At 48.5% G+C, this 23,747-nt stretch overlaps 1 protein-coding gene across 2 annotated transcripts in view; it reads right to left on the reverse strand.

The window, feature by feature from the left end:
• LOC105987800 (vascular endothelial growth factor A) overlaps window positions 1–19,174 on the reverse strand; it is an 80,690-nt gene extending 61,516 nt beyond the window's left edge. Inside the window, exon 1 of one of the 2 annotated variants that reach the window (XM_013019174.1) lies at window positions 19,141–19,174. The gene's annotated coding sequence lies outside the window, so the exon portion shown is untranslated. The remainder of the gene's footprint in view (window positions 1–19,140) is intronic. The other variant, XM_013019172.1, reaches the window with a different exon arrangement.
• Between the last annotated feature and the right edge of the window lie 4,573 nt (window positions 19,175–23,747).

Consider the following 23,747-nt stretch of genomic DNA (forward strand, 5'->3'; position numbering starts at 1 on the left):
TCAGGGGCCCTCCAGACCCCGGCCTGCATCCTGAGCTTTGTCAGGCTGGGGCAGGGCGTCACTCAGCCTGCACCCCCAGGTGACTGCCTGGGTTCTGAGTTATCTATCATTTTGCCTCTTGACTTCTGACCCCTGGGGCCTGCCTCGATGATTGCCTCCATGTCGCTGCACTCCCCTTCCCCACCTTGAGGTTGCCTTGAGTAATCAGCTGCTGGCAGGTGGGAAATGTCAGGCTCCAGCCTGGATGGCCCAATCGTAGATCCGAGCAGAACCAATCTGGCCAGAACCACGCCTGGGAGCTCCCCTGTCAAGTAGCTAATAAGTGTCACATCCATCACGGCAAACAGAGGCTCCTTGAACCTAGTTACAAAGGTCCCCTTCCTCACCCCCACCACACACACCACCGTACACCTGGACACTTAAGGAAAAACAGGAGGAGGAGAGCAGGGAGGCGTCAAGCAGGCCGGTCACACCAGTGTAATATCAGCCCTCGAAGGAAATCTGTAAACTTTCCCAAGCATCGTGTGCAATAGACAGATAAGGAAACTGGAGGTGTGGGATAGGGGAAAGAAAAGTGGGCATCCACAAGCTCTGGGTTCTAGTCTTGACTCCACTACTGTGTGATTCAAGGCAAGTGCTTTCCCTCTCTGAGCTCTGGCATTCTGCCCAGTGTTTCTGTTCTAGAGTTCTAGTGGAAGTATCAGTAGTTCAAGCCCAGCCCGGGTCCTATGGACTCCCCTCTGCCACCCCTGAAGACCTCCACAGTAGCCAGGTCCTGGCAGACAGATTTACTTGGATGGTGAATGGTAGGGGGCAGGGAAAGGGGGAGGGAAGAGGAGGAGGTAGGGAGGGGCAACAGGAAAGGGAAACTGAGTGAGTCCTAGGCTTGCCCCAGCCTGTCCCTGCATCCGGGGAAGGGTGAGAGTGTGCGAGTGACTGTCAGCTGGGGGACTCGAGGGGCCAGCGGGGGAGGGGCGGGGGCCCCTGTCTAGACTTGTTGTGTCAGCAGGGTGCAGCTGTTTCCTGCTGATGTTTTAAAGGTCCTGGTTGGTACCATGCAGGGAGTAATACTAACCCCCAAATCTGAGCCCTTCCTGTTCTCCCCAACTGGGCCATGCCCAGGGAATAAGGAAGCCAGGGAGAAGGAAAGAGTACGGCTGGTGCTGGGGACAGTACCTGGAGGTTAGGAATGAGGACGGCATTTCCCAGTCTTCCCGACTTCAGCCCAGGAGCCCCAAGGAGATGGACTAGGCCTGTCAGAGGACAGAGCTGGGGAAGAGGTGCTGGGCCTCCCCACCCATGGGAGGGGGTGTGTGTGCGCATGCCTCAACATCCAAACATAAGCAGAGACAGAGCTATAGCTGGGGATGGTGGGCAGGAAAGCAGGGAGTATGGCCGAGCACTCTGTTTATAAAGGGTCTAGCCATCTGTCCTTTGCCAGGCCTGTATAACAATGGCTAACGTTCACACAGCCTGTCCTGGGTACCAGGTGTCTTTCTAAGACCCTTAGGTGTGTGGCCTACTTCACTCATCATAGTCCTATGAGGAAGTGGCTACCATCATATCTTTTTTCTTGTGTGAATGTGTGTGCTGGTACAGGGGCTGGAACTCAGAGCCCTGTATCCTTGCTTGGCTTTTTTTTTTTTTTTGCTCAAGATTGGTGCTGTACCACTTGAGCCACAGCTCCACTTCTGGCTTTTTGCTGAATAATTGGGAATAAGAGCCTCATAGACTTTCCTGCCTGGGCTGGCTTTGAACCACAGTCCTCCAATCTCAACCTCATAAGTAGCTAGGATAACAGGTATGAGCCACCAGTGCTCAGCTCATCAACCCTATTTTATAGATAAGGACATAGGAACCCAGAGTGGTTAGGGAACTTGCCATTGATGACACAGTGGTCAGAAGCAGAGAAGAGATGAGAACGTAATCTCCAGGGCCTGAGGTCACTCTGTGTATGACCTGCCTCCAAGGACGTAATACTGAAAAAAGGGGCTGACTTATAGCCAACTTGTGCATGTGAGCCTATGCATGGGAAAGCTTTCAAATGGAGATGAACAAGGTACACTGAGTCCTAAGGGGAGGGGCACCTGGGCAGGGATTGTCCCCTAGGACAACAAATATTTGAATTGGAATTGAAGAGCTGATAGGGTTTCTCTAGTTGAGGTAGATTTGTTGGGTTGTTTTGTTTTTTTCAGTTTTTTGTTAGGATAAAATACACATTGCATAAACTTGAACCACTTGCTATAGTTTGGATCTTTTAGGAGGGACCCAAAAATCCGCGTGCTATATTGATCCCTAGCCTGTGCTGCTATTGGCCAGTTGTGGATCTTTAGGGGATGAGGCCTAGTAGAAAGAAATTAGGTCACTGGGGAAAGGAGCTCCAAGGAACTTTTCTCTGTTTGCTTCCCAGCCACTATGAGCCTCCTCTGCCATGTGTTCCCACTATGATATGCTGTGTTGCCACAGGCCCAAAGCAACAAGGCCAAACAACATGGACTGAGACCTCTGAAACTATGAGCTTTGTCCTTTATGAAGCTAATTGTCTCAGGTGATTTTGTTATAGTGGCAGAAAGAAGATTAATATTGGAATCTTTTTTTTTTTTTGGTGATACTGAGTGGGGTTTGAACTCAGGGTGAACTCAGGGCCTCACACTTGGGAGGTAGGCTCGCTGTCATTTGAGCCACAACACAGCTGCATTTTAATCATTGCCAGTGCACAATTCAATGGCAGTTTTAAATTTGATAACCAAGTCCAATGTATTTGCTCTCATTGCCTGCGTTTTTAATGTCATATTAAAGAAATGTGACAAATCCAAGGTCTTAAAGAGGTTCCATCATGTTTATTTCAAAGAGTTTTGAAGTTTTAGCTCTTAAATTTGGGTCTTTGATTCATTTTGAGATAACTCTTAGAGACCGTAAGGTAGACTAAAAACATGTCTTCTGGAAACAGATTATTTTACTTTTTTCTTTCGATATGGATGCTTTTTTTTTTTTCTTGTCTAATGGTGCTGGCTAAAACTTCCATCATTATGTTGAACAGAAGTAACAAAAGTTCCTAATTGTGGAGGGAGAGCATGCAGCCTTTCACCACTTAATTATGTTAGTTCTAAAGTGACCTTTTTTTTTTGGTCGGTCATGGGGCTTGAACTCGGGGCCTAGGCACTGTCCCTCAACTCTTCAGCTCAGGGCTAGTGCTCTACCACCTGAGTCACAGCACCGCTTCTGGCTTTTTCTGCTTATGTGGTGCCAAGGAATCGAACCCAGGGCCTCATGCATGCAAGACAAGCACTCTACCGCTGAGCCACCTTCCTCGCCCCACAAATGACTTTTGTCATGTTAAAAAGTTCCCTAATATTCCTAGTTGTTTTCATCTTTTTTTGTAATTTTTCAAATGTTTTTCTGCATCAACTGAAACAATTATGTGGGGTTTTTCCCCTCCATCCTATAAATCTGGTTCATTACATTGATTAATTCATTTTGTTATTGAACCATCCTTGCATTTTTGGGATAAATCCCAATTGGTCATAGTGTGTTATCCTGTTAATATACTACTAAATTTGACTTGCTAGTTTTTTTTTGTTGAGGATTTCTACAACTCTATATACAAGGCATATTGGCCTTCAGTTTCCTTATCGTATCTTTGTCTGAATTTAATATCAAGGTTATAAATGTCTCAGAATGAGTTGGAAATGCTTCCTCCTCTTCAATGTTTGGGAAAGGCTTGGAGACTGATAATTCATTTTTAGTAATAATCACCAGTGAAAATGTTTGGTCTTAGAATTTTTGTTGCTGTTTGTTGTTGTTAGAAATTTGTGACTACTAATCCAATCTTTAGTTGTCATAGTTGAATTTGTTTCTAATCTTTTTAATGGTTTGGTTGTGAGGGGGGGGATGGGTGGGTGGGTGGGTGGCTTTAGAAATTTGTTTCACCTAAATTATCCAACTCATAATGTAAATTGTTCATAGTATTCCTCTTTTTTAAAATTTTTTTATTGTAAAAATAGCATAGAGAGGGGGTTAGTATTCCTTTTTAATCCTACTTATTTCTATAAAATCAGTGGTAGGGCCTCCACTTTTATGACTGATGTTAGAATCTTCTATTTCTTAATGTAGCTAAAGGTTTGTCCATTTTATTAGCCTTTTCAGAGATTAACTTAATTTTGTTTATATTTTCTTTCTATTCTTTATTTTACTTCTAATCTTTATTACTACTTTCTTCCTTAAGCTAGCTTTGAAGTTGTTTTATAGTGCCTTATGTTTTTAGATTTTCTTTTTTGAGATGTTTCTTTTTCCACTGTAAATAGTTACATGCCTATAGACCCTGTTGCTTTCAACCTGTGGCAGCTCAGTACATTATGGCAGGAGCACATGGCAGAGCAGGCTGTTTACCCCATTCTAAATCTGACTTTTACCACTGAGTGTAGTGCATCCTATACGTATTGATATGTTGTATTTTCACTTTGTCTCTAGGTTTTGCCTAATTGACCTTTTTGTCTTCATTGACCCACTGGTAATCTAAAAGAGTATGACTTTCATATTTTTCCAATTTTTCAGTTTCCCTACTGTTATTGATTTCTGGTTTCATTCCATTGTAATTGGAAGACAGTTAAGTTTTTTTTTTTTTTTTGGGTCCGGTCGTGGGGCCTGAACTCTGGGCCTGGGTGCTGTCCCTCAGCTCTTCAGCTCAAGGCTAGCACTCTACCACTTGAGCCACAGCGCCACTTCCGGCTTTTTTCTTTTTGCTTATGTGGTGCTGAGGAATTGAACCCAGGGCCTCATGCATGCAAGGCAAGCGCTCTACCACTGAGCCACCTTCCCAGCCCCAGTTAAGATTTTTTGTTATTGATCATTTGGTTTGTTTTATTTGATGGCACTAAGATCTGAACTCAGGACCTCACTCTTACCACTTGAGTCATGCTTCTAGTCTAAATATTTTATTTTAATCTTTTAAGACCTAAGATTTATCTTGTGGCCTGACATATGATCATCCTGGAGAATATTTCATGCATACTTGGGATGAATGTGATTTGTGCTACTACTAGATGCTGTTTTTGTTCTGCATAAGACTTTTATAGTTGGTTCACTGTTGTCTTAGTCCTTTTTTTGCTCCTATAGTAAATACCCAAGGCAATTTACAAAGAAATTTACAAAGTTTATTTGGTTCATTGTTTTGCAGGCTGGAAAGTCAAGGCCCAGTTCAAGCATCTGCCCAGCTTCTGTGTAGCCTTCTTCCTGCATCATAGCATGGTTGAGGACATCCATGCTGAGGACATCCATGTCCTAGAGTGGATATCTTTTCCTCTTCTTTTTTTTTTTGGGGGGGGGGCCTGGTCGTGGGGCCTGAATTCTGGGCCTGGGCACTGTCCCTCAGCTCTTCAGCTCAAGGCTAGTGCTCTACCATTTGAGCCACAGTGCCACTTCTGGCTTTTATTCTTTTTGCTTATGTGGTGCTGAGGAATCAAACCCAGGGCCTCAGGCATGCAAGGCAAACACTCTACCACTGAGCCACCTTCTCAGCCCCTCTTTTCCTCTTCTTATAAAGCTATCAAAGCCATCATAGGAACCCCCGACTCTCATGACCTCATCTAATCCCAATTACATCTCAAGACTTCCCCTTTCAAGTACGATTGACATATGAATTCAAATAATGCTGTCCAAGTCCTCTATTTCCTTGTTGATTTTTCTGATCGTCCCATCCATTATTAAAAGTCAGGTACTGAAATCAACTGTTAATGTAGAACTGTCTGTTTCTCCTTTCAATTATGTCCTTTCTTGCTTAATGTATTTGGGAACTCTGTTTTTAGGTATACATATATATATATATATATATATATATGTATATAAACATATATATGTTCATAATCATTACATCTTTCTGCTTACTAGGATTGAATATCTTACTAGTACATAAAGTTTTCTTTGTCTAACTGAGTTGTTTTGATTAATGAGTTTGGCTTGACTGTAATATAGCCAACCTAACTCTCTTTTTGTTACCCTATGCACTAGAGATCTTTTTTTTTTCCCAATCTTGGGGCTTCAACTCAAGGTTGAAACACTGTCCCTAAGCTTCTTTGTGCTCAAGGATAGCACTCTACCACTTGAACCACAGCACCATTTCCAGCTTTTTCTGCCCATGCTGGCTTTGAACCATGATCCTCAGATCTCAGCCTCCTGAGTAGCTAGGATTACAGGTGTGAGCCACCAGTGCCCAGCTTCTATCCTCTACTTTTAAGTCTCCTTTTGCTCTTAAATCTAAAACAATGTAGTCAGTAAATAATTTTTAATCTAACTTGCTCATCTCTTCTTTTTAATAGGATGTTTTAACTCATTTATGTTTAATATAATTACTGGTAAAGAAAGATTTGCATGTTCCATTTAGTTGTGTTGCTGTTCTTATGTTTTCCTCCATCCCTCCATTATGGGCTTTCTTTATCTAGCTGACTTTTTCCCAGCATATGATTTTGATCCACTTTTTTAAATATTTTATTTATTTTCTTAGTGGTTACCTTGGGATTGCAACTGAGATGTTAATTGTAGCAACCTAGTTTTAACACCACCAATTCAGTTTCAATAACATAAGAAGTTTCAATAACATTCACTCTGCTCCTTTACATATCCATCTTGCTCCTATTTTATTATTGTTATAGATTACATCTTCATACAATGTGTGCCTATTAATGAAGATTTATAATATTTTCTTATGCATTTGCCTTTTAGATCAAATAATGACTTTATAAATGAGAAAGAGCAGATTACAAGATCTGATGACTTCTTATTGGAGAGGCACGGTGGGAGAGGACTTGGCGGGGAGAAGGGGAGAGCCAGGGGAGACTTCCAGGATGGTAAACATTGATATTGGAATGGAGTTTTGAGGGGAAAAAATTACTATGAAAAACTGTTTATTCACAAGAAAAGATGTGTAAAATATTCCATTTTGGGCAAAAGTATGTTACCAAATAGCATGAAAGACCTCATTTTTGTAAATATGTGTGTATTTATGCATACTTAAAGATATATGTGTATATATGCATAGAAAAACACTCATGATCATAATCATAGTATTTTAACCGTGGTTCTCTCCAGTTGTTGGAACTATGGCGAAAGAAAATATGCCCTTTTTTTTATAGAGACCATTCTATATTGTCTAAACTACTTACAATGAATACACATCACTTTTATAGCCAGGGAAATGCAATCAAGTCATTTTGGTCTTCAGGGACAAATAAATGAGCTGGCATTCACTATGCAGAAAGTTAAGAGGCAACTTCTGGACACAGAGAACAGGATGGGCAAAGCAGAGACCTGGAAACCACGCCCTGATGTAGGAAGAGCCATGAGGCGACATGACTAGAGGGCATTGGAGGCCTGAAAAATAGGTGTCTTCATGGGCTGCATTACCAAGGCCTTTCATGTCACCAAGAGTGTGGAGTGCGCTCTTAGCACAAGGAAAGGAGAATAACAAGTTTTGATTCACTAATTTGATTAGACACATTAATCAGTGAGGGAGGGGAGAAGCCCAGAGGCTAGAAGGCAATGGAGAGACTGTGGTAATGATTAAGAAAAGAGAAGATGGGGCTAGGGGTGAGTCAAGGATCAGAAGGTAGAAAAAGGGAAATAAGAGCTAAGGGGAAGCCAAACAGGATGACAGGTATTCCTGAGTAGAATGTGGAATCATCTGTCTCCTCAGGGTCTCCAAGGATGTGGGAAGGGACAACCTGGCATATTATTGACAGCAGGCCCAGGCCTAGAGATGATGGTGATGGTGGTCATGATGATGCTGATTCATCATGAGGACAGAAAAGTCCCCTTACAGGAGCCCTGTAGCCCTTTTTATCTCTCTGTGCCTCAGTGTCATCTTTTATGAAATGAAAGAAAGAGTACAATTACTTCATATGTTAGTGACAAGATAAAGTGAAACCTATATAAAGACCTTAGAGTAAGTCAGGCATTCGTAGCTCACATCTATAATCCTAGCTACTCAGGAGGCTGAGATTTGAGGATTGTGGTTCGAAGCCAGCCTAGGCAGACAAATCTGAGAGACTTATATCTCCAACTAACCAGGAAAAAGGTAGAAGCACCAGCCTTTAGTGTAAGGCCCACAATGGCTCAGGCCTGTAATCCTAGCTATTCAGGAGGCTGAGCTCTGAGGATCCCAGTTCAAAGCCAGCTTGGGGAAGGAAAGTCCATGAGATTCTTATCTTCGATTAACTACCAGAAAACCAGAAGTGATGCTGTGGTTCAAAGTGGTAGAGCACTAGCCTGAGCAAAAGAACTCAGGGACAGTGCCCAGTCCCTGAGTTCAAGCCCTACAACCAACCAAAACAAAAAAAACAAGTACTGGAGTTCAAGTTCCAGTACCTGCCAAACAAGCAAAACAGAACAAAACAAAACTTAGAACAGAATTGGCATATATAAGTGCTTAATAAGAATAAGCCCTGAGTTGGGAAGGTGGCTCAGTTAGTAGAGTGCTTGCCTTGCATGCATGAGGCCCTGGGTTCGATTCCTCAGCACCACATAAACAGAAAAAGCCAGAAGTGGCGCTGTGGCTCAAGTGGTAGAGTGCTAGCCTTGAGCTGAAGAGCTGAGGGACAGCGCCCAGGCCCAGAGTTCAGGTCCACGACTGGCAAAAAAAAAAAAAAGGAATGAGCCCTATTGTATTTATGACTATCAGTAATCTGCCCAGGTCACAAAAAAATGAATGGAAAACCAGGCTCCAGGCATTCAACCAGGCCCCTTCCTCACCTCTCAGACCCCGGCCTGTGAGACAAAGGCCCAGACCTGCCTGGTCTTGCTTACTTGGGCTCTGAGGCTCTTTGCAGTGCCCACTCATCCCCACTTCTTGGCACTAATCTGTTCCCTCTGTCAGTCAGTCATCAAACATGTATGAGCTCCTGTTCTATGCCCGCGCTGAGGGTTGAGACCAGAAAGAACATCATGATCTGGGCCTGTCTTCAAGAAGCTCCCAGTGCAGCTGACTCAACTACTCCCTCCCTCCCTCTTCCCTCCTCCTCCCTTTTTTCCTCCCGCTCTCTTTCCCTTCCTCTCCCTTTCCCTCCTTCCCTCTCCCTCCCTCCTTTCCTCTCTCCCTCCCTCCTTCCCCCTCTCTCCTGCCCCCTCCCTCCCTCTTTCCCTCTTCCCCCCCTCCCTCCCCCCCCCCTTTTACTCACTTCTTGGTACCTCCTATGGGCCACACACATACACTGCTTCTGTCTCCTGCCTTTGGACACAAGGCAATTACTCAAGGATTCCTTTCCCAGGAGTTATTCACTCTCCAATCTTTTTCTCATCCTTTTCCCTATTTATCCACTTTGTGCCCACACCCAAAATCACACAGAGGCACGAAACCAGAGGTCCAGGAAGAATATTCTTACACAACTTCTCCCCTGAAGACCTTCACTAGTTCTTAATGTCTGCAGGGGTGAGTGGCAGTGACTGAGCCCTCTGGACTCTCATTCATTCATTCATTCATTCATCTGACAGTCATTTTTGAGCACCGTGTCTAAGGTAGGTCCTGTTGCTGGGCAGAGGAGGCGTAACAGAAATAACCACAGAGAAAACTTGAGGAGCCTCTATACTTGGTTCATTCTTTCCTTCAATGTTTATTTCTAACATGCCCAGTAAGAATTTGGGAACATGAATGAGCTAGATATGTACCCATGAAAATGCCAATACAAGGCAAGGCCTCAAGTCATCTCTGAGACAACGGCTGAGCAAACATCAGTGCACCATCTGGGTTTCTTTCGTTGTTTGTTTTTGTGCCATTACTAGGGCTTGAACTCAGGGTCTGGGTGCTATTCTGAGTCTTTTTTGTTCAAGGCTAGCACTCTACCACTTGAACACAGCTCCACTTCTGGCTTTTTTAGTAGCTAATTGAAGATGAGTCTCACAGCCTTTCTTGCCTGGGCTGGCTTCAAACCATGATCCTCAGATCTCAGTCTCCTGAAGAGCTAATGTTACAGGCAAGAGGGGGCCTGTACAGGGTTGCTTTTGTAATAGAGGCTCTGAGGAAAAGCAGCAGAGTGATATAGGAAAAGAGCCTGCGGTTTGACAATACATGTTATGAGTTTGGGCAGGGCACCTCCCTCTCCTCGAGCTTCCGTTTGCTCATACAAGTAATCCCATTTACTGGTGCAGCGAGGAGGAAAAGAGTGAATGTTCGTGAAACCTGGCAGACAGGAGCGCCATATCTGTGCATCAATTATTATTCATTTTAAACAGATGTTTAAACAGGTCATCACTAAAGATCAAATCATCTGGGGAACACAAGGAGGAGCCCCAAGGGGCCAGGCACAGCCCAGTGAAGGGAGAAGATGATAGACTAGATATAGATGCCCTCTTCCCTCACCTAGCCCCCTGCCAGTCTCTGCCCAGCAGGTGGGAGGGGCAGAAAGCACACAAGCTTCACCTGCCTTCAGGCCAAGGGGGCACAAGGGCACACGGGTAGCCGGGAGCCGCCTGTGCCAGGCACAAGGCATCCAGCTTTCCTTTCCCTGGCTCTCGCAAGGGCTGGCTGTCCTATCCAGTGATGTCCTACACCATGATGGGTAGGAGGCCCAGGAGTTCGATCCACATGGAAGATAAAATTAAAGGGCAATTGTCATACTAAAGACCTCTTCCTAGATCTCTGAACCCACACAACCCTTTGGACAGATCTAACAGGGCGAGATCAAAGCCCTCAGCTCTCAGAGGAGCCCACAGCGGTGAGAGGGGACAGGTCATTCTGTCCGTCTACTTAGATCGCAGCCCAGGGAATCCGGACTGACTACAAAGTGATACCCTTTATTGTCCCCACACTGCGCTTCTCACAATGAGAGGTGTCCAGGAAAAAAAAAATGATTACACAGAGAGGGCAGGACTGTGGGACTCAGAACAGGGAAGGGCGGGGAAGACACATGGTGCTGTGCAGAGCTACTTGGATCTGAGGGTTGCTGGAGGGGTTGGGGGAGGAACCGGCAGGGAGGAGTTACCACCGGGAGGAACCCACCTGCTCCCACCCAGTCACTACTACAGGCACCCTGGCAAACAGGATGAGCATGGGGGCAGAGCCTGGATACCTCCCCGCAAATATCACCTAACCAGGTAGCCCCATTCCCAGGCCTGTGCCCACAGGGACCAGGATGTGGGCACTGAGGAATAGACAAGCCCTAACGCAGACAGCTCTGCGACCCCCAGGCCCAGCCTCTGCAGCCACAAGCCAAATACTCTTTGTGGTTTGGGCACCAGCCAAATGCCCACACCCAGGCTCACGGGACCACAACTTCCCTGTGCTATCAGGTTACTGAGCGCGTGCACGTGGCCCAGAGCCTGTTATACAACCGAGCGAGTGTGGTGCATGCGCCCTGGCTGGCCTGAAGGTCCCTCGGAGGAAAGGTCAGTGTTTCTCGGGGAGCACAGGCTTGATGGGGTTGAGATGGGGAGGGGCGGGAGCCAAGGGCTCTGGGGTCTCCCACTGTGTCTCACGATGAAACCCCCTGTCTGAATCCGAATCTGTTCCCAGACCTTCCACCCTGGTGAATCGGGGCACCCACTACCGCTCTGTGCCAGCTGACACCATCCTTTCCATAGGAAGTGGGCAGGATGTGGCCAGAGCAGGGAAGAGGGTTGGATAAGATGACCTCTTAAAGGGACCTTTTCTTCTCATGGGTTTCCTTCAGGGGAGCCTCCAGGTCACCCCTTGTGGAGGAAGAGGGAGAAGAGAAGCCAGAGAGCAAGAGACAGAGGATGTGATTTCCTTCTCTGCATTTCTTTCTCCCCATTTTCCTCCAGCCCATGTGGTACACACTGCTTTGCCATAGGTGGGGAGGAGTATGTATGATGCATGAAGCTCCCCAAGGGCCTTTGCCCTTTGACCCAGACTAGGCCTGAAACAAGTGTTTCCCTAACTGTATGGTAGATGGGCTCAAACAAACAGGAAATCCCAGTGGCAGAGAGTTCCCAAGGTTCCTCCGTTTGATCTCCTCCATGCGAGGCTGGACAGAGGAGACAGGAAACACAGTCCTTTACAAGGGACATCTCTAGATGTGGCTAGAACCCAGGGCCACATGAGGCAGAAAGCCATGGAAAAAAATCTCCAATAAGGAGCCAGCTCAGATCCGGAGGGCTCTGAGGGCAAACGTCTTAGGCAGCCACCACTAGATGCATGAGTCAAACCCTGTCCCATGCCCAGACCTGGTCCAACACCTGTCTCCTGGTTCTGAAGGCAGGTAGTGACACAGGGTGGCCCTGTCCTCTCCCTGGAGTTACTTAGAACTGCAGTGACCCCTGCTGGCTCGGCCCAAAATCACCCCTCCCTTAGTCCTCTCCTGGTCAGTCCTGGGCTCTCCAGCACCTTTCCCGTTAACTTCAATCTAGGCCTATCAGGATCCACCTCGACCACATCCCACTTCCCATTGCCCTTTCTGCCTTCCGTCCTTAGGGCTGAATCTGCCTGAACTTCGTTTGGAGAGGATGGCACGATAGCTCGAAAGACTGCGGATCCATTATCAAACACAGCTACTCCTGTGGAAGTTCAAGACCACTATGAACATTGGCTGACACTATGTGTTGGCCTTTTTCTAGGTGGAGATCTGTCTCCGGTATGTAGCTCCAGTATGCAGATCATTGGACTTAATTCACTTTAAAATTCTTAAAGAATTCTTTAATGCAATTAAAAAATTCTTAAGTGCTCTCTGGATTAACCCATTTCTCAGATGAGAAATGGAGTCTCCATTGTACTCATAAATTGAGAGGTTGAATTGAAGCCTCATTGTACAAATACTTAAAGAAAACAAAAAAAGATTAATTTACCATAATTTAAAAAAAGAAACAACTTAAGTCCTAAAAGGCAAAAAGTTAATCCTTGTCCCCTTCCCTAGTGTAAAAAAAAAATGCAAATTTAGTTTTGGGGCCCAAGAACCATCCCCTCATCTGCTAATTGTGCCTTAACTTCCTTTTGACTAGCCTCACACCCTTAGTGAAAGTAGTTTGGATGGCGAGGACTCCAACCCTCCCACCCCCATCTCCAAGGGGGAACCGTGAATTAGGACTAGCCAATCAAGCATCAGAACATCCTGGCTACAGTGATTGGTTCAGAAAGGACATATGACCCATCCAGGCCAATCAGAGCCTGTCCTGGGATTTTCTTGCAGCCACTAAGAAGGGTGGCTTTCCATTCCATAGTTGCTAAACAGGTGTAATGTGCCAGGAGCGTTGCCTGGGGAGATCATGCCTAAGAAGGAAGTCCACACACAGCAAAGCCAGGCCTCCGTCCTGACATTACCCGAGCTGTGCCAGAAACAGATACACCCCCTGGACTCTTCGGTGACAGAAGCCAATAAATTACTTTTTTGTTGTTGTTCTTGTCTTAAGCAAGTATGAGTTGGGTTCCTATCCTTTGAAACAAAGATCTTTCAAAGCCTTGCCCCCCTGTTGTTAATCATTGTTAACAGCTGCGTCTCGGTCTCTCTCGCCTTTGTCCCCTCTGCTTATATAGACATACTGGACATTTTTTAAATAAAAGCTGACACCACTGGCTACTCCTTCCTTCAGGATATGTTCCTTTGCTTATTTTCATGGAAACTCTTTCCTAGTTTCCTCCCTCCCTTCCACTCTGATATCCCATCCATCTCATTCTCTTTGCTGGCTCCTTTGGTTTGCAAGTTAACAGATGCCAAAAGCAAGCAAGGGAAAAAAATGCAAGGATTTATCGGGAAAAATCTTGAGTGAACTCAGAGAATTAACTAGAACCTTGGAATATCAAGCTTGAAAATGGCAGAAATGACTTGCTCCAACTCTCCCCTGTCCCAGGTCAGGATGCTGCAAATGCGTAGGTCCAAGAGATGTAGGGCCACTGAGTTCAGCCTGGGCTTGCACCTTGGCTGTCCCTCAGAGGGAAAAGGGAGGCTTGGTGAAATGAGTCTCCAGGGGCCTTTTTTCTGGGAGAGCTGATCATGTGACTTTTCCACCCTCAAGATGGAGGCAAGGCAGTGTTACCCAAGGAACTCTGAGGCCAGAAGGCCGCCGCGTGGGGGTAGATGCCTTCCCAGGTCTCAAGGTTGTGCCTGGTGTTTTTCTCTTCTCACTCTCCACTCCCTGTGCCTTCTCATCCCCTCCCAGGTTGGCTGCCGCTGTGAGGATTACCGTTGCCAGCACAGTCCTCCAACACAGACCTGCCTCCTGACTCCAGGCCTGTATATCCACCAGCCTCTGCCATCAGGCCCTTCAACTCCAAACAGAGCTTGTCTGGTTATCAGATCTAATTCTAAAACTGTGGACCACTGAGCCATTCTCAATGCCCAGCCTGCCCTGAGGGTCTTCATTCATGCGAGGCCCCTTCACCACCTCTCTCTCTCTCTCTCTCTCTCTCCCCCTCTCCTTCCCCCCTCCCCCCCCCCCCCCCCCCCCCCCCCCCGTCTCTGGTCAGTTGTGGGGCTTGAACTCTGGGCCTGGGCGCTGTCCCTGAGCTCTTCAGCTCAAGGCTAGCACTTTACCACTTGAGCCACAGCCAGTTTTCTGGTGGTTTATTGGAGATAAGAGTCTCAAGGACTTTCCTGCCCCAGCTGGCTTTGAGCTTTGCTCTTCAGATCTCAGCCTCCTGAGTAGCTAGGATGACAGGCGCCCAGCTCACATCTGCATCTCTACCATCCTCACCTTCACACCCATCTCATTCCCTGAAACAGAAACTTCTGTCCATCCTCTTTTCTTCTGTAACACATCTGGATGCTTGTAGCTGCCCAGAATAAATAAAAAGACAAATTCCTTTGCAGAGGTGAAGTCGTGTGACCACGCTCTGGCCAATGGTGTACAAGTACAAATGCTATCTGCTGCCTGCGAACACATATACTAAAAAGAAAGAGTATGCCCTTCTTTTTGCCCTTTTCTTTGTGCTGACTGAACTGTGGATATAGTGGCTGCCACTGGAGAAGCCATTTTGGACAATGAGGCAGAAGCTGAGTATTTGAGAACAGTGGGAAAAAAAAGGAAAGAATTATCTTTTTGGAAGTGGTGCTGTGGCTAAGCGGTAGAGTGCTCGCCTTGAGCTGAAGAGCACAGGGACAGCGCCTAAGCCCAAAGTTCAAGCCCCACAATGGACAAAAAGAAAGAAAGAAAGAAAGAGAACAATGGAGTGATACCATTAGATAGATCCTGGTGATTTTGGAGATGTTCCACCAGCCCTTGACTAGCCAGCGCTAGGGTTGTTTCATGTGAAAGAAATGAATGTCTGTCTTGTTTAAGCCACTGTTATTTTCGGTTACTCTCAGCCAAACCTAATCTAATCCCCTGTTGTTATCCCATAAGCGTAACTTTTAATATCAAGAGGAAGTCTTCCCGGGTAACAGAGGCTCAGGCAAATCCCATGGAAATCAACTCCCATGGCTTAGCTTCTTGGGCTCCTCTCCAGAGCTTGTCACATCGGAGCTTGTTTTGTCAATCATTGTTTTGTTATTTTTCCCTTGACTTGAACACAATGCCCAAGAAGGCAGGACCTGAATCTTTTTTTGTCATCATCATCATTTGGTATGGTTGCTTGAACCCAGGTCCTCGCAACTTCAAGCACTCTAACACTTGAACCACAGCCAGCCCTACATTCTACCTTTTCATCACTGATTCAGCAAACGCTGATGAATGAATGGGTGGATGAGTAAATATCACATCATAAATCTAATGACCATTTCTGTCCTTTCCAAGGTGTCTGTCCGTAACAGACTGACTCAATCAAATTCCCCCTTCAGTTACACCAGCTTCTCCACTGGAGTTTCACCCCTCCACATGGAAATTTGCTCTCCCTGACTTCCATCCACTACTACAGTCCAGTTGGGGATCCCCAAGTTCCAGCTCAGCAAATAGGCTATTATCTTGATTCAAGTCACATCTGGCAAAGAGAAGGCACGCCCACCGCCCTCCTCCCATACAGGCAACCATGCAGTGGTCAAGGAAAAAAAGAGTCCAGAGCCAGGTGTACCCCTCCCAGGGCCCGTTTTCCCCCTGGCTCCACCAGCTGCCTCTCCTGGTGGTCCCAGACCCAGGAATGATGCCCTCGAGGCTGGGAGTTTATTAGGGCTAGGATGAGACTTCGTCCATCCCTGTCTTCTGCCTGGTATGTAGGAGTCATCATCGTGTAAATATCATCAGATAAAGACAGACCCCCCGGGCTGTGGCTTGAAGAGGAAGAAAGGGCTGGTGGGTGAGGAGAGTTTGAGGGGCTTGCTGCCCCCTCAGTGCTCTGAGGGGCTAGAGAGACAATGATCTGGGAAGAGAGAGGGTTACAGGCCTGGCCTTCCTACCACCTTCAAAGAGGTGGGGAACTCAGGAGAAGCTGGCAGGGGTGAGACAATTGTCTAGGCTGGGTGGTGGTGGTGGTGGTGGTGGTGGTGGTGGTGTGTGTGTGTGTGTGTGATGAATTGGAGATAAGAGTCTCATGGACTTTCCTGCCGGGGATGGCTTTGAACTAGGATCCTCAGATCTCAGTCTCCTGAGGAGCTAGGATTACAGGCGTGAGCCACAGGGTCTGGCTCAGGTTGCTCTTCTGACAGAACACAAAGCTCCGGATACAGTCTTCCACCCTCCCACCCCATGCTCAGTGGTCAGGTGGACACTAAGGAGTGTCACACCCCCAAGCCGGGGGAGGTTGGGGAGCAGCTCCAGATGTGAGCTTGGAAGGGCCTTCAAGGAATCTTGGGACTCAGGCCAACATCTTAATACAGCAGATGAGGAAACTAAGACCAGATAGAGGGAAGATTTGCCTTCCACTGTACAGCAAGCTGAAGAAAGAGGCCCCCAGACTCCTGACGCCCACTGTCAGTACTGTCTGCCACACTGGGCAGGGTCCCTGAGGAAAAAGAAGAGGCTGCAGGTTTGGAATGCGAGGGGGGGAGGAGAGGGGAGATCACACATTCCAAGGAAGACAGCCACTCCCACTCCACCCTGAGTAAGTTTGGAGCCCAGCCGTGACTCAGTTTCCCCAGTGTAAAATACAAACAACAGTAATCATACTGACCTGTAGTGAGTGTGGGAGGAGTAAAGGAGTGGACACCACAAAGTTCTGGGGAAAGGCCCACTGTGTAGTAGGTGCTCAGTAAACATCAGCTGTCACCATTGTATCTGCATCCTGGGGCAGCTGAGGGCTGTTCCCTGGGGAGGGGACTGCAGGGGCAAAAGGGAGCTGGCTCAGCCAGCCAGCTTGCAAGAGTGTGGGAGGAAGCCAGGGCCCCCTCCCGGCCCTCCCAGGGCCCAGCCCTCTGGTCTCCTGTCTCTGGGACTCAGTGGGTCCCAGGCCCTTCCAGCCGCCAGCCTGTCTGCTGGGCTCTCACGCCTGATGCAGAGATAACACACCCCACAACGGGATTGTTTCCTCCCCCCCCCCAACTCAAGTGGGACCTGGGGGGGAGGGATTCGCTGGCATTGGGGCAGTTTGGGGGCTCAGAAGGGCTGACAGAGGCTGCTCCCACAGCTGGCCAGGCCCAGGCCCTTAAAGGCACTTGGAGGTAGCTGGGTTTGCAGGGAAGGGTCAAGGGAAACAGCTGTGGCCTGAGCTTCTGGAACATTGTGCCAATGTCTGCTACATACCATGCACACATTTGGCCCACAATAGGGAGAGAGGCAGCGTCTACATGGAAAAATGGGCCATCCTACTGCCCAGAGCAGAACCTCTGGTCCCCGTGCTCCCTTGGGTGGCAGCCCTGAGAAGAAAAGCCCAGAGCCTTGGACAGCAGAAGGGCTGGGGAGTATGGCGGGGGGGGGGGGCTGTGGACATGGAGGCGGCCCCCTCCCCCTCCCCGGTCCCCAACACTCCCGGCACAGTCACTGCCATGACCTCACTGCCATGACCGGGCCAGGCAGGAGTGAGGGACCCGCCAAAGTCCACACCCCTAGAGATCACCACGAGCCAAGCGGGGGGGGGGGGGGGGCTTGGATAACCTCCACCCACAGGCCCCAGACACAGCCTGTCCCGTCCCAGCGAGTGCTTGGTCCAGCTAGGCAGGCCCCCTTTCCCTCCTGCCACCTCCCCGAGGCAGTCTCCACCACGGATCCCGGCTGTCAGCCTCACGCAGCCAGCCTGTCCTGACAGGTGCTCCCTGGACCGCCTCTGCGTGACTTCCGTGACGGTGGCGGCGTGATGGCACAGCGGTAGAGGCGGAGGGACACAGGTGGCTGTGTGGTCTGGAAGGCCAGTTGTGATGGGCATTCTAGCACTTCGGGAGGTGCTGTCAGGCACGGCAGTGGCAGAGGTCGTGGTGAAGGGGGTGGGCACGGAGGCAGCGGTGGTGGGGACTGTTAGGGAAGGTGGGATGGGGTCCTGGGGGGGGGGGTGCTGGCAGAGTGCTAGTGCTGATGGAGATGGAGACAGGAAAAGCAGCAGGGACGGTGGCTGGAGTGGCCGTGGGGATGGGGTAACAATGCCAGAACCCCGGTTCCAGGCAAGAATGGAGTCCATAGGATGTCCCGGGACAGAAGGCCTCGAAGGCCTCGGGGCAATGGGAGCAGCGGCCCCTTCCCCAGTGCCCCTGCGAGGCACAGTATGTTCCCTCCCCCACCCTCCAACTTGAAGCAAGCGTCCTCTGGCCTGGGGTTTGAGAAAGCCTCCCCTGAAGGCAGGTAGACTGAGGCCAGATCCCAGCTCAAAATCCCAGCAAAATGGAGTAAACTAGGGTCTGAAGTTCACTCTGAACTGAGATGCGGTTATTCTAAGGACTGGTAAAAGCATCCTTACAAGCTCATGGCACAGACCGCCGAGATGTCAGATACGTTGCACTCTCCGCTAAGGTTTGTCTTTCGAGCCTCCTCTGTTGACCCTCCAACTTGCCTTACTTATGCCTTCCATGGCTCCATTTGCTAGACCTATTGTAACCAAGTCCCACTCGCTTGATGGCGTATGACACTTGTGTGTGCCATTGTTCTGCAGACCAAAAGTCCAAAATCAAGGTGTCAGCAGGACCAGCCTCTCTTCCTTCCGTCCCCATCTGGGTGTCGCCTTGACCCTTTCCCCTGATACCAGGGGAATCCTGTCTCAACCTCCACCCTCATTACATCTGAAAGACCCTACTTGCAAATAAAGTCATAGCCTTGAGTCCCAAGAGGACATGGATTTTGAGGGGACACTCTTGACCCTCTTCCTCCCCCACTTCTAAATGATCCAAACCTAATTTTGCAACCCCTTCCCACCTGGAACGCAGTGACCCCTGCTCCAGGCTCCTCTGGGCCCTCCTCTGGCTGCCCATGCCCAGCTCCTCCACGGTGCCTTGCGTGCGTGCCTGTGTGGGTGTGCAGAGTCCCTGTTCGCTTGGCGGGGAGAAAGGGGGATTCTAGGCTTCAGCCGGAGCCCACAGGGGCCTCTCTGCTCGGAAATGCTTCTTCCTCTCCTCCTGGCAGCTGTTTGGCTTGGCGGGGACCCAGCTGGCAGGCTCAGCCGCCAAGGAGCCCTGGGGGGCAAGGGAGGGAATGGTGAGGGGCAGGCAGCTCCTTCCTCGAGCCCAGGCCCTGGGAGCTGGGCCAATGGCTGGCCTCCCCGCTGGCCCCCTCCTCCCTGATCTCCTCTCCTCCTCATCCCACAAAGGGGAATTCTGGAGACCCCACCAGCAGCAGCTCCAGCCAAGGGGAAGACGTGCAGGAGAGGAGCAGTGACTGGCGAAGGAGAAACACACAGAGAAAGGGTCGGCAGCCCCTGCGGATGTGCTCCTAGAGGCTCTGGGTAGGCTTGGAGGCCACCCTAGGACAACCTGGACCTCTTCCAACATCTGGTTATCCTGTCTCCTGCTCCCACGACGTTCCTCAGCAATCCTGTCCTAGTACCCACTTCTAAAGCTCTCGCTTTCTCCTTCCAGGGCCCCCCTGAACCTCCAAGCTGTTGCCTGCCATTCTGATACAAGCTTCTCAGATAAGGACAATGGGAAATGATGCCCTAGGCACCCAGCAGGTCCACTGATGAGAAAATGGGAGAGAAAAAAAACATGGGACTAGCAGAGTGTCGTGAGCCTGAGCACCTGGGTGCTGTCCCCGAGCTTCCATGCTCAAGGCTAGTGCTCTACCACTTGAGCCACAGCTCTACTTCAGATGTTTTGCAGATTAATTGGAGATAAAAGAGTCTCATGGGCTTTCTTTCCTGAACTGGCTTTGAACTGAGGTCCTCAGAACTCAGCCTCCTGAGTAGTTCAGATTACAGGCACGAGCCACAGGCGCCCACCCTTTATGAGCCTCAATATCCTTGCAGCCTTGAGCTGAAGAGCTGAGGGAGAGCACCCAGGGCCAGAGGTCAAGTCCCACAACTGACAAAGAAAGGAAGAAAGGAAGGAAGGAAGGAAGGAAGGAAGGAAGGAAGGAAGGAAGGAAGGAAGGAAGGAAAGAAGGAAGGAAGGAAGGAGGAAGGAAGGAAGGAAATACAGCTAACTGCAAAGGTTGCAAGGATGCCTTTCAAACAAGGTAGGTACTTCCTAGCTATATTTGTGTTAAGTACTTTGTATAGATCTTCCCATTTAATAGTAACTGGATGACACAGAATGCATTTCATGGCTAAGGGAGCTAAGAGGTGTAGGTCCCAGGGCTGGTAAGTGGCTGAGCTGGGATTTGACTTGACCCTGAGACTCCAGATCCTGCACTCATATTAGTATTTTATTTTTGGATAGTCCTGGGGCTTGAACTCAGAGCCTGGGCACTATCCCTGAGCTTCTTTTTGCTCAAGGCTAACACTCTACCACTTGAGCCACAGCACCACTTCCGGCTTTTTCTGTGTATATGGTACTGAGGACTCGAACCCAGGGCTTCATACATCCAAGGCAAACACTCTACCACTAAGCCACATTCCCAGCCCCATTAGATTAGTATTAGCATTGGTAGGGGTGGTTTGGACTGAGCCCAGGCCACAGAGTGTGGCTGGGGCGTGGGGATTCCCCTAGCCAGCCCTGCAGGTGCAGCCGTGAGGTCTCTTAACACTCCCAGGTCTGCAATGCAGTTTGCAAGCAGGGGATTCAGCATTTGGCAATGCTGAGGTCTTGGATGTAAGAGCTAGCCCATCCCCTCTCCCTGCCACAGGAGCAGCCCACTGAAACTGAGGCTCCCCGAGAGGCGCTTGTGCCTTGGCCCATCTGGAAGTGGTTAGGCTCTTCTTCCCCCCTCTTGCAGCCAGCTGTTTGCGGTGGCTAATTCCGGGAAGTGCCCTTCAGCCAGCGGCTGTCTGTGGGGGGGCAGGGGCAGGGGCTCCTCACCACCAAACCATTGGGATGGGAGGGAAAGGAGCAGGCCAGCGGTAGAGGGTTAATCAGAAGAACCACAGCCTTCATCCCCAAGAGCTCTGTCTCCTCCCCCCGTCCGGCAGACAGCCTGGGTTACTAGGGGTTGAATAATGAGGAGGAGAAAGGGGGCGGAGGCAGGGGAGACGAGGAGCTGAGACGGAGCAAAGTTTTCTGCTGGGAGAGATCTTCCATAGGTCATCTGATACTGTCCATCCCCCTGTTGCCTGGGGGTCACAGTGACCGCTTGGTGCAGTGGAAAGACAGCAGCCTTTGTAGTGGAGCTCAGCTGGGTCACAATCCTGACTCCATCACAGTGGGTCTGGGCAACTTTGAGCAAGATCTTTAGCCTCATCTGTGAGATGGAGACTTCTGGGAGAAACGGTCAGTTCTATGATCAAAAACATTCAGGTCCTTCTCCCTGAGAACACCGGAAATCCGCTACAGACCTCTCTCCTGGTTCCTTTCCCTGCCTCCCTATCTGGGGTGGCTCGCTCTAGCTTCTGACACAGCATGCCCATGGCACTGGGGCCCCATCTCTGAGCCACTCCCTGTCTAGAGCTTGGCCTACTCTCATCACTGCCTAGCTCTGCCCTCCTCACTTTCTAATCTTGACAAAGCCACGCCCAACCCCACCTCCACCATCAACAGCTCCCTGGGACTCTCACAGCCCAGATCTCCCCCCACTCCTTAACTATGACCCCAAGGTGAGAATACAGCTCTAAACACAGGCACCAATGGAAGTTAAATGTCATCCTTGCCAGGAAGGTGCTTCCTTGTATGCAACCACATGGAATCTCTTGCGGAACTGTGGAAAATATGGTTGGGCTGCCATTTTGTAGATGTTAACATTCATTGGATGCTCCCCAAGTCACATGCCTGGCTCGAGAGCAAAGCAGAGGAACTGCTGTACTCTAAAAAGACACGAAACTGGAAAGACTTGGAAAAAATTATATTAAGTGAAGTAAGCCAGGCGCAAAGAAACATAGGTCCCGTGGTTTCCCTTATTTGCAATAACTAGTACATATCTGAGACAAGCAGAAAAGTCAGATAAGATGATGTTAAGCGAAATGAACCCCAAGATAAGGACACAAGTGGTTTTTTCTTACTTGCTATTGTTTCTAATGTATTTATAAGGTACCACGTGATTTTTTGTTGCTTTGTATGTCCCTCGCCCACAGTATAACCCCTGTTTTCACTGTATTTGATGTTGGTATAATTTGGAGAGCAGAAGGGAAAAAACAAATTGTTTCAATAGGGAATACAGGTTGACCCATTGCAACAATGAGAAGTACAAGACACTATGTCGAAAAACGAACTTTACAATTTAGGCAGGGGGGATGTAGTTGTGGAGATGGGAGGGAAGGGATGGTAAGGAAAAAACAAAGGAGGAGGCAACAATGCTTGATAAGAAATGTATTCATTACCTTATTCATGTGATTGTAACTCCTTTGTACAGTATTTTCACAATAAAAAAACTTATTAAAAAAAAGACACAACCTTAAAAAGTGAAAAACTGGACCCAGATGCCAGTGGCTTATGCCTGTAATCCTACCTACTCAGGAGGCTCAAATCTGAGGATCACGGTTCAAAGCCAGCCCAGGCAGGATAGTCCATGAGACTCTTATCTCCAATTAACCACCAGAAAATCGGAAGTTGAGCTGTGGCTCAAGTGGTAGAGCACTTGACTTGAGCTGAAGAGTGCAGGGACAGCGCCCAGGCCCGGAGTTCAAGTCCCACAACCAACAGAAAAAAAAAGTGAAAAACTGGTATCCTGGCATGGTAGTGAATGTCTATAATATCAGTACTCAGGAGGCAGAAGCAGATCATGGTTTAAAGCCAGCCTTGGCAAAGTTAGCAGAAGATCTTATTTCAAAAAACAAATTCAAAACACAAAGGACCATGAACATGACTCTAGTAGTAGAGCAAGTACAAGGCCCTGAGTTCAATCCCCAGCAGGGAGAAAGGGGAGGGAAGAAGAAAGAGAGGGGAGAGAGAAGACGGGGGGAGAGGGAAGAAAGGGGAGGGAGGAGGGAGAGAAGAGAGGGAAGGAAGGAACAACTTCATCTGGTTCCTTCTCCTATATCTCCTATAGTCATTGCAAAGAGGCTATGTCACCAGACCACCGCCTCCCTTCATTCTGGCTGGACACTCAGAGCCATTTCACAAATTGTTCCCAGTGCCCCACTGGTTCCCATCCTCCGTGCCTTTATTCCTGCTTCTCCTCTCCCTCCTCCCTTCACCTGTTTGATAACTAGTCTGTAAGAGCCAGTCTATATGTTAGTTCTTTGTTATTTTTAATTGCCATTTACCCAATGCTTATTTTGTGCTAAGTACTTTATGTCTACTGTCATTCAGTACCACACTACACATACACAGAAACCTCAAAATTAGTATTATTATACCAGTTCTACAAATGAGAAACAGCCCCGTCCCCTCAGTGAACAGACTTCAGAAACAGCACCTTCAAGCCGGGCGCTGGTGGCTCACACCTGTAATCCTAGCTACTCAGGAGGCTGAGATCTGAGGATCGCGGTTCAAAGCCAG

Source organism: Dipodomys ordii, unplaced genomic scaffold (genome assembly GCF_000151885.1).
Source record: "Dipodomys ordii isolate 6190 unplaced genomic scaffold, Dord_2.0 Scaffold44, whole genome shotgun sequence".
NCBI lineage: Eukaryota > Metazoa > Chordata > Mammalia > Rodentia > Heteromyidae > Dipodomys > Dipodomys ordii.